Raw genomic sequence first — 9,527 nt, 5'->3', positions numbered from 1 at the left:
TCAAAAAAATTTTTAATCTCAGTATATTCTTAATTACTAAAGAAAAGTGGTAGGTAAAAATAATTCTCTCAGAAAACCCAACTAATAACACTAAACCCAAATTGTTTGATAGGTAATAAACCCTAGCAAAACAATCTAAAGCCTCTAGTACCCTATTTTTTCCAGATTACTATTAACAGCTACAACTGAAAACCCAGCTATAGAAATGCAGGCATTAGTCAGAATTGTTTTTGGGGGGTGATGATTTGCATATACAAAAAAAAGCTTAATTCTTTTACATTAACTGGTTGACAATGACTCTTGCCCTGAAATTCAGGCTTATTCATACCAAATCAACAAAAATCAAACTTCCTCTATTTCCGAGAAAGTTGAGTGAAGCATTATTTCAACTGTCAGAGTGATTACATTTAAATAAATCATTAAGAGAAGAGAAAGTAAGGAGATGGCATTATCTCCAAGAAAATGGAATAAGTGTTATTGTAAACTGTATACAAAGGAATATAGGAAACAGAGGAAGAATATGAGAGACACTAAATGGAGATGAATTTAAAGAAAATTTTCAGAGAGGAGTTTTGTTTGACTCTTAAGAGATAAGTAGGAATTTACAAGTTAGGGAAAAGAAAAGCTTTGGAGAAAGTGTTTAGACAGAGAAATGGACTATGTTGAAGGTAAGCAGCATGAAAAAGTATGGTGTTTGAGGGGTGAGCGGAACACATGTACCTTAAATGTTGCTTCCGATAGCTCCTTAATTATCACATACTTGCTATATGTGTCCCCTGATAAATTCAAGTGTTGAAGTCCTAGTCCCTCATAGGACTGTACTTTGGCATAAGGTCTTTAGGAGATAATTAATGTTACAAAGCAGTAGTCTCCAAACTTTTTGGCACCGGGGACCGGTTTTGTGGACGGCAATTTTTCTATGGAAGGTGGGGGGTGAGGGTGGGGGACGGTTCAGGTGGTAATGCGGGTGATGGGGAGCGGCTGATGCAGCTTCGCTCCGCTCACCTGCCTCTCACCTCTTGCTGTGCGCCGGGGTTCTTAACAGGACAGACCTCAGACCCTACCAGTCCGCGGCCTGGGGGTTGGGGACCCCTGTTATAAAGGATCATAGGAGGGAGGCCCTAATCTGGCAGGACTAGTGTCTCTGTAAGAGGAAAAGAAACCAGACCCTCCTCTTGTTCCACAGTGTGACGGCACCACGAGTAGGTGGCCACTTGCAAGCCCAGAGGAGGTGGCAGACTGACACCTACATTGCCGGCATTTTGGACTTCCCAGCCTCCAGAACTCTGAGAAATAAATTTCTGTTATTTAAGCCACCCAACCTCTGGTGTTTTGTTATGGCACCTTGAGCAGATTAATACACCTATGAAAACTATACCAGGTGAAGAGATATGGGAGAAATCATTCAAATGACCCTACGTTCAGGTGAATCAGAAAAGAAGAGGCGTCAGGTGGAAAGAGATGGGAGATGTTGACAAGGCCCACAGAACACTAAATCTGGGAGGATTCTTAGGGATCTCATTTTCAACTGCTTGATTTTACACTGAAAGAAACAAAGACCCGGCTTTGCCCAAGGTTACACCTAAAGCTAGTGACAGAGGCGTGGAAGGGACTTTGATTTTCCTTGTATAAGCAAGGGCTCATTCCTCTGGAGAAGATCTAGCAGTGTGGTAGCATTTTTGCTGAGAATAATTCCACTTTCCTCTATACTCACATAAATTTATTTCCTATTCACTCTTCCTGATGCAGCCTGATGCTTTCATTGAAGCAGTTGATTAATTACTAAGAACCATCAACCTCTGCAGTGACATCCCCTAGGCAAAGGCTGCTTTTCTTCGTAAAATGTCAATCTCCGTGAAGGTCTGAGACACCCCATGTTTTCTGACATTCTCAGCCGGTGGGGCCCCTCTGCCTGGGGCTGATTCAGTGCAGAGAGGGTCTACTTTAACAAACAAGATGCCGATTCCCCACCAGCAGGCCTGCTGTTGCTGTTGTTTCCAATTCTCCAAAGGCAAGATCCTCCATATGCTCACCTACCACTGCCTCAGCACAGGATAAAATGGCTGAACAAATGAATAGGAAGAGCAGGGACCAGGGGAGTTGAAGAACAAAGCGGGCATTAAGCCTCGTCAGGCAAAAAGGAAAGACAAGTACTATATCATACAGGAATGGAAAACCTGGGCCAAGGCTACCACCCTAAGGATGGAGTTTCTGTTTCCACTGTTTCCCCCAAGCAATGCCAAAAGTAGTCAGAAAACACAGCTTTGCAATCAAATCTGAATATCACTTTATGATCCTCAAACTCATAAAGATTGAAACTAGTAATAATGATATCATCTGATAATGAGAAGTATATAAAAAGATGCATTTAATCCACATATTTATGAATACATCCAATTTTGCCCCCCGGATGTTGTACCATTTGGAAAGATTCATGAAGGACCTTAAAAAATGGCTACATGTTTTGTATAATAATTAAAAACATAACATTAGGGATCTGGACATAAAAGAACAAAAAACAGAGAAAATGAAGATCTGTGTATAATATGACAGTCATGAAAATGTGCTGCTTACATATCCTGCTGTGGATATGAAGATTCCAGCCTTTACTCTCCTGTAGTCTCCACCAAGTTTGCACCACTTCATGTGGGCTGCTCTAAGCCAATGATATATCGAGTATGGTGGGATTATTAAGGAGTTACCTGGTGAGATGAGCTCCTTCACTGACTGATTTTAGCTTGCGGGCTCCCCTGTGACCTGGCTGAAACTTTCTTTGAACGTTGCTGCAGTCTGAGATTTTTCCTGACATAATTAACCTTCCTTCTGTCTCTCATTTCACAGGAGTCAGATCTGCATTTTATTGTGAAGATTCTACCTTCTCCTACTCCCTCCCCCAATAAATCTTTTGCTGGTCTAATCCTGTCTTGTTGCCTATTTCTTGGGAACCCAAACTAGTGCATATAAGAATATGCAAGAGCAGCTCAAGGGACCTAATCAAACTTAAATGCTTTTGCAGAGCAAAGGAGGCCATAAACAAAATGAAAAGACAACCTACTGAATGGGAGAAAATATTTGAAAATGATGCGACCAAGGGTTTAATATCCAAAATATATAAACAGCTCATATAACTCCAAAACAAACAACCCAATCAAAAAATGCACAGAAGACCTAAGTAGACATTTTCCCAAAGACATACAAATGGCCAACGGGCACATGAAAAGGTAATCAACATTGTTAATTATTAGAGAAATGGAAATCAAAACTACAACAAGGTATCACTTCACACCCATCAGAATGACTATCATCGAAATGTCTACAAATAATAAATACTGGAGATGGTGTGGAGAAAAGAAACCCTCCTACACCATTGGTGGGAATGTAAATTGGTGTAGCTACTGTGAAAACAGTATGGAGGTTCCTTAAAAAACTAAAAATAGAGCTACCATATGATCCAGCAATCCCAATCTTGGGTATATATGCTGGCCAGTGGGAGAGACTGGGAATCAAGAAGTGACGATTTCAGACAAGCATAGACCCAGGAAGCAGGTACGCAGACTAATGTGATGGAGAAACTGCGAGAGGGCTGGGGGTATAAGGAGTAGCCAGGCTCACAGAGGCAGCGAGAGCAGAGGCCCCGGGCAGGAAACAGCACAGAAAGGCCAGGGCGCTGGAACACAGTGGAAGGGAAGGAAGCGAGAAGTGTTTGTAGCTGCTGGTGAGGGCCAGACCCTACAGGAGCTTGGAGATCAGGACAAAGTTATTATAAAAGCGACGAGGAAACAGAGAAGAAACTGAGCCCAGTTATCTTTTTAAAAGCTCGGAGACCATTCTGGCTGCTGTGCAGAAACAGACTAGGAACAGACAGGTCCGGGAGGGATGGCCTTTGGGAACAGGGAGACCTCTTGGGAGGCTGCTGCGATCATGCAGGGACAGACGGAGCTGCCTGGACCAGCGAGGGGATGAAAGAAGTGAAGGGAGCAGAGGACGCGGGGACGACTGAATGTGGGGGAGGGAGAGAAGTGCAGGTCCAAGACGACGTGCAGGTTTGTGGCCTCGGAACCGTGATGAGAAAGCCCCAGGGAGAAACAGGTTTGGCCAAGATGATATAATCCCACCTGGCCAACAATGGGGCCCCTCCGCCTCTACCCTGGGCGCGCTGTGTGTAGTTTCCCACTGGGCTTTTGTCATTTAATTTCCAAGCTGCTCCAAGATCCTCACGATCGCTGCTCATGCTTAGGGCATAAGAATGTGCAGTAGGTCTGCGCTCCCGTTTACATAACCACCTGCCCCTGCCCGGTGACTGAGCCTGTTTCCAATCCTGACAGTAACCAGGATCGCGGTCCTTCCTGAGACTTCCTGGCAGCTTGGACGTGGAGCCCCTGAGCAGCCCCATGGTGGGGGGAAAGCACTTCGGAGTTTGGAGGCTTTTTTAATCTTAGAACTCTTTCATAGTTTAACTGTGTGTGTTGTATTTGGTTACATAAATAATATGTAAAAGATTCAGACAATCCAGAACAGAACATGAAGTCCCCTTCACCATTACCTCCCCTGCCCAGCTCCCAGCGCCTCCCTGCAAGTAACCATCATCAACAAACAGGCGGCTTCCTTCCAGACCCCTTTCAAGGCCTTTACACTCTTACGCTCGTCCTTTATGTATGTTGGACCTTATTATACATCTGTTTTTACCAAATAATACATCTTGTGGGAGAGTCAGAGATCTAGCTACCGTGTTTTCTTTTTTTTAACAGCTGCACAGTTTTTCTAATATGGTGGTATTATCTTTTATTGAATATTTTGTTTATTTACTCACCTTCTCTGAGGGTTTGGGCTGTTTACTAATTTTCACAATGCTTTCATGAATGTCTCTGGACTTATATTCGGGCTCACAGGCAAGAATTTCTGTCCAGCAGATTCCTGGAAATGGAATTGCTGGATCAACGGGCAGGTACACTTAAAATTTTCATAGCTTCTTCCAAATTATCCTCCCCAAATGTGCCATTTTCTTAAAAAAAAAATTCCTTTGGTTACAGAAAGTAATTCATGTTCTTGCAAAACGTGTACAGAATACAAATAAGACCAGAAAAGAAATTTTAACACACTCATAATTCCATCACCCAGGAATAACAGCTATTAACATATAATTTAGTTATTTGAGCTTTTTACTGTATCTCACAAAGATCTTTTCAAGTCATTAAAGCGTCTTCTCTGGTGACTTTCTAGGTTGTTAATGTGGTTTAGGGACAAGACGAGGAAAGCTTGTGTGGAAGGAGGGAAACTAAAAAGAAATTTTTTAAAGACTGTGCTAAACAGTTGATAACCCATGTGCAGGATACGTTCACCTGAACTACTTATGTAGAAGAATTATTCTACAACGCTGGTTCTTGGATGTCTCTGAGAATCTGATAAAGCTGCCTCCTTCCCAGCAATGTGTATGATCACACAATTTACATATAATTTCAGGGGTTCATGTCCCTTGTCCCCCCACCAGAAAAATTCATTGTCTACAGCATCATTTTAAATGGTTGCATTGAATGCCTCAGGGTGGCTGAAGCACAGCTCATGTAACCCATAGGGTGTTAAGAATATGGACTCGAGGCAGACACACCCCATCAAATCCTGGCTCGACTGCGTGCTCTTCAGTCCCTCTGCCTGTTCCCTCACTTGTAAAATCCAGACAATAATAGGTGGGTTATAGGGCAGTCGGGAGTTTAAAGCGTTCATGTGCGTAAAATGTTTAAAACAGGGTCTGGCACATGGTAAGTGCTAATTAAATGTCAGCTCTTATTATTTCCAGTGTTTAGCTTTTATAACATCTCTAACTCTATCTTTGCAACTTCTGGGATGACTTCCCAGGGATAAATTTCTAGATGTCGAATAGCTGCGTGGAAGCATTAGCGTATTTATAAGATTTTGGATACATAATGCAAAACTCCTCTATAAAGATTCAGATTCAATCATTATCTAGGACTGAGTTTCCAGTGGTGAACAGATGGATGAAAATCCACGCCTTGGTGGAGTTTACATCAGAAAAGGGGTAGACCGTGAACAAAATAACAACGTGACCTATTAGAAGGTGACAAGTGCTGTGGAGAGAAATGAAGCAGGGCTGGGGTGGGAGGGCTGGGATGAGGTGGCGGTTGGGGTTCTGAAGGGACCTGAAGGAGGCAGGGAAACGGGAGGACCATGTTCCAGGCTGAGGGGACAGGTATGAGGGCTTGGGGGCAGGGACGTGCAGGGTGTGCCTGAGGGGGATCCAGGAGGAGAGGAGGACAGAGCCGGAAGGCGGCAGGGACACTTCACAGAGGGCCCGCAGGCTGAATCAAACTATACTTTGGGAGCAGTTTTAATTCTGTCCAACGATCAGTCTAGGAAGGATGAAGTAGGTGTTCAAGGCGACAATTGGAATGAACTGAAATTATGTCTTCCTTGTTTCAGTCTATGCTTAAGGGCACTAAAAGGAAAAGACAGCTCTCAACATTTCTCCAAGAAAATCAGAGGTTCCTTGTTTTCTGAGTAAAGCATGTGAATGTCTCGCCTACTCAAGTCCAGTCTTTTTTTTTTTTTTCTTCCTAGAACAGTAAGAACCAAGAACAAAATGAAAGACACAAGCTTGTTTTGTTTGTTCCTGGGCCGTGTTCCCGGAACAGCCTGTTTGCCAGGTGTGTGATTCTCAGATGATGTTTATCAAGGGAACTTAGGTTTACAAGTCTGAGATGACATTGCCCAGGGTCGAGGGTCCCTGGGCCCCACACCTCACCCCCTCCTGTCTTCCCTGCACCCTGCAGCCACGAAGCATCAGCTCCAGAGACACATGCAGGGGGCAGAAAGGCCAGCTCAGAGGTTGCAGTTCAGGGCAAAGAAGTAGCAAACCACAAGTTCATCTTGGGGACACCATGGCGGAGATAAGTGACCTGGAATTTCTACCCACTTCCTCCAACTGCAGAACCTCTGCTTCAAATAAACCAGGAAGTTCTGGGGGCTTGGGAAGGACCAGACTTTGAGCTGAAATGGTTAGAAATGAGGGGAGACGAATGGGTGTGGAAGTGAGGCTGGTGGGTGTGGGTGTTGCCATATGGGGTCAAAGCTGAGCCCTGACAGGACGCTTGCCCCTCCTGTTTGGGTGTCATCTACACCTTTACAGGCGCTCCCATCGGTGACTCGGCTGGTCGACAATATGTCATTGATCGCCTACTGCGTACACTAGGCACAGGGCTGGTGCCACAGGAGAGGTTATAAAGAATCGTACCCGGAGGAGCTGCCAGTTCCCACCGGGGAGGGAGGGACACTTTGCTCCACCCGTTGGCTAAGTGCCCCACAAGCCTTGCCTGCTCCAAGTTAACACCAATCAGCTGGATGTTTCTTTGTCTCCACTCTCTCCCTTCCTTCCCTCCCTTTCTGTTTTGTAGGTGGTACAGTTTTGTCATTATGAGATGGGGTTAGACATAATAGATAACTTCTCCTAATAACGGTACCTCAGTTTAATTTTTTAGCCAACTTCAAGCAAGTTTAAATGCTCATTGAAAAGGTAAAACTATATAAAAACAACCAAAGAAGAAGGGCAAACCTTCACCGCTTTTACTTCCTGCTCTTCCTCTCCCGAGATACCCACTGTTAACATATCAGTATTTATTTTCTAGCTTAGACCCTTTTTTCCCTGTACACACCTATTTCTGCATACAGTTTTTATACAGAAATAGAGTATAAACTCTTGTTTAATTCACTTCTGTACTTCCAGCTTCAGGAACATGATAGACACTGAAAATATTTGTTGAACAAATGAATTAAGAATTTCTGAAATTTGTCCTTCTCATTTAAAAATGCACCATGGACGGCCTTCCATGTCATCCAGCTCATTCTTTCTATGGCTGCGTAGTATTCTATAGAATGTCTGCACGGTTGTTCAACCACAACCCTATTGTCAGACATGGGCTTACCCCTGCTTTCAGTATTGAAGCCCTTGCGCCTACCTCCTCCCACACTCACGTGAGTATTTCTCTAGGCAACTGCGGTAAACAGAGTAATGGCTTCCCAAAGATGCCGGCGTCCTAGTCCTCAGAGCCTGTGAATTTGTTTCCTTCCATGGCAAAAGGACTTGCAGGTGTGATTAAGCTGAGGCTCTCGAGACAGAGAAAGCCTTCTGGATTATCAGGTGTATCCAATATAAGGCACTTTATAAGAAGGAGGCAGGAGGCTCATGGTTTGGGGAGGACATGCGCGGAGGAAGCCGGGGGAAAGCAGGAGCTGTGCTGACAGAGCAGAAGTTGGGGTGACGCCATTGCTGGCAGGCACCATAAGCCAAAGAACGCGGACAGCCTCCAGAAGCTGGGAAAGGCAAAGAAATGGACTCTCCTCTAGAGCCTCCAGAAGGAATGCAGCCCTGCCGGCCCATTTTGGACTTCTGACCTCCAGAACTGTGAGATAATCAATTTTTGGTTTTTTTTCCAATTTTTTTTTATAGTGATAAAAATTTTATAGTGATAAAATTTACTGTCTTAACCATTTTTAAGTATACCGTTCAGTGGGATTAAATACATGCATAATGTTTCATCAACACCATCCATCTCCATAACTCTTTTCATCTTGTAAACAATTAAACAATAACTCGCCATTGCCCCCTCCCCTCTGCCCCGGCAACCAACCTTCTACTTTCTGTCTCTGATTTGGACCACTCTAAATGTCTCATATAGTGGAATCATATGGTATTCGTCTTTTTGTGGCTGGCATATTTCACTTAGTATAATGTTCTTAAGATTCATCCATATTGTAGCATATGTCAGAATTTCCTTCTTTATAAAGGCTTAATAATACTCCATTTTATGGTGGTGGATTTCTAGGCTGAACTGAGACAGGCATTCTTAGCTGAGACGCCAAGAGGTGGTTAAAACAGTATGAGAACATCAAGGTAGCTGATTCCAAGCAGAAAAAACAGCTGACAGTGTAGCGATGTATTTGAATCTGCTGTAATTAAGATTTTCCACAGGCTGTGGGGTGGGTGAGAGACCTCATTGACAACTTTATCAAACTTGTGATGTTTAAATTCAACAAAACGTTTACATAACAGATTTCAGAAGGAAATTAAATCTGTTTTTGTTTCACTTTTCTATTTTTTAAAAATATAAATGGGCTAAATGAAAGCTGATTTGATTAGATGTAGAATACTAAAGTGTCTAAAGCCCGTGGAGACACAAACAGGTGTGAGAAGTTCCATGCTCTTGATGATCAAAAATGGGTGTGTAAATCCTAGAGAAGCTTTTTAATTAAACAGTTCAAAAAAGGTAGCTCCTTTCTACAGGTGTTTTGCAGATTTTGATAGTTGTAGATTCTTTTTTGCTGTGTTGTAAAAAAAATCCAAAAAACAAAAAAGCTAACTATTTTAAACCAGAAAATTTTGTTTACCCATTCATCTATCAATGACCACTTGGGTTACTTGTGCGTTTTAGCCATTGTCAGTAATGCTGCTGTAAGCATTGGAGTACTAATACCTCTTTAAGATCCTGCTCTCAGCTCTTTTGGGTATGTATCCAGAA

This window comes from Phocoena sinus, chromosome 19 (assembly GCF_008692025.1).
Source record: "Phocoena sinus isolate mPhoSin1 chromosome 19, mPhoSin1.pri, whole genome shotgun sequence".
Lineage (NCBI taxonomy): Eukaryota > Metazoa > Chordata > Mammalia > Artiodactyla > Phocoenidae > Phocoena > Phocoena sinus.
Note: the sequence above shows the minus strand (reverse complement) of the source record.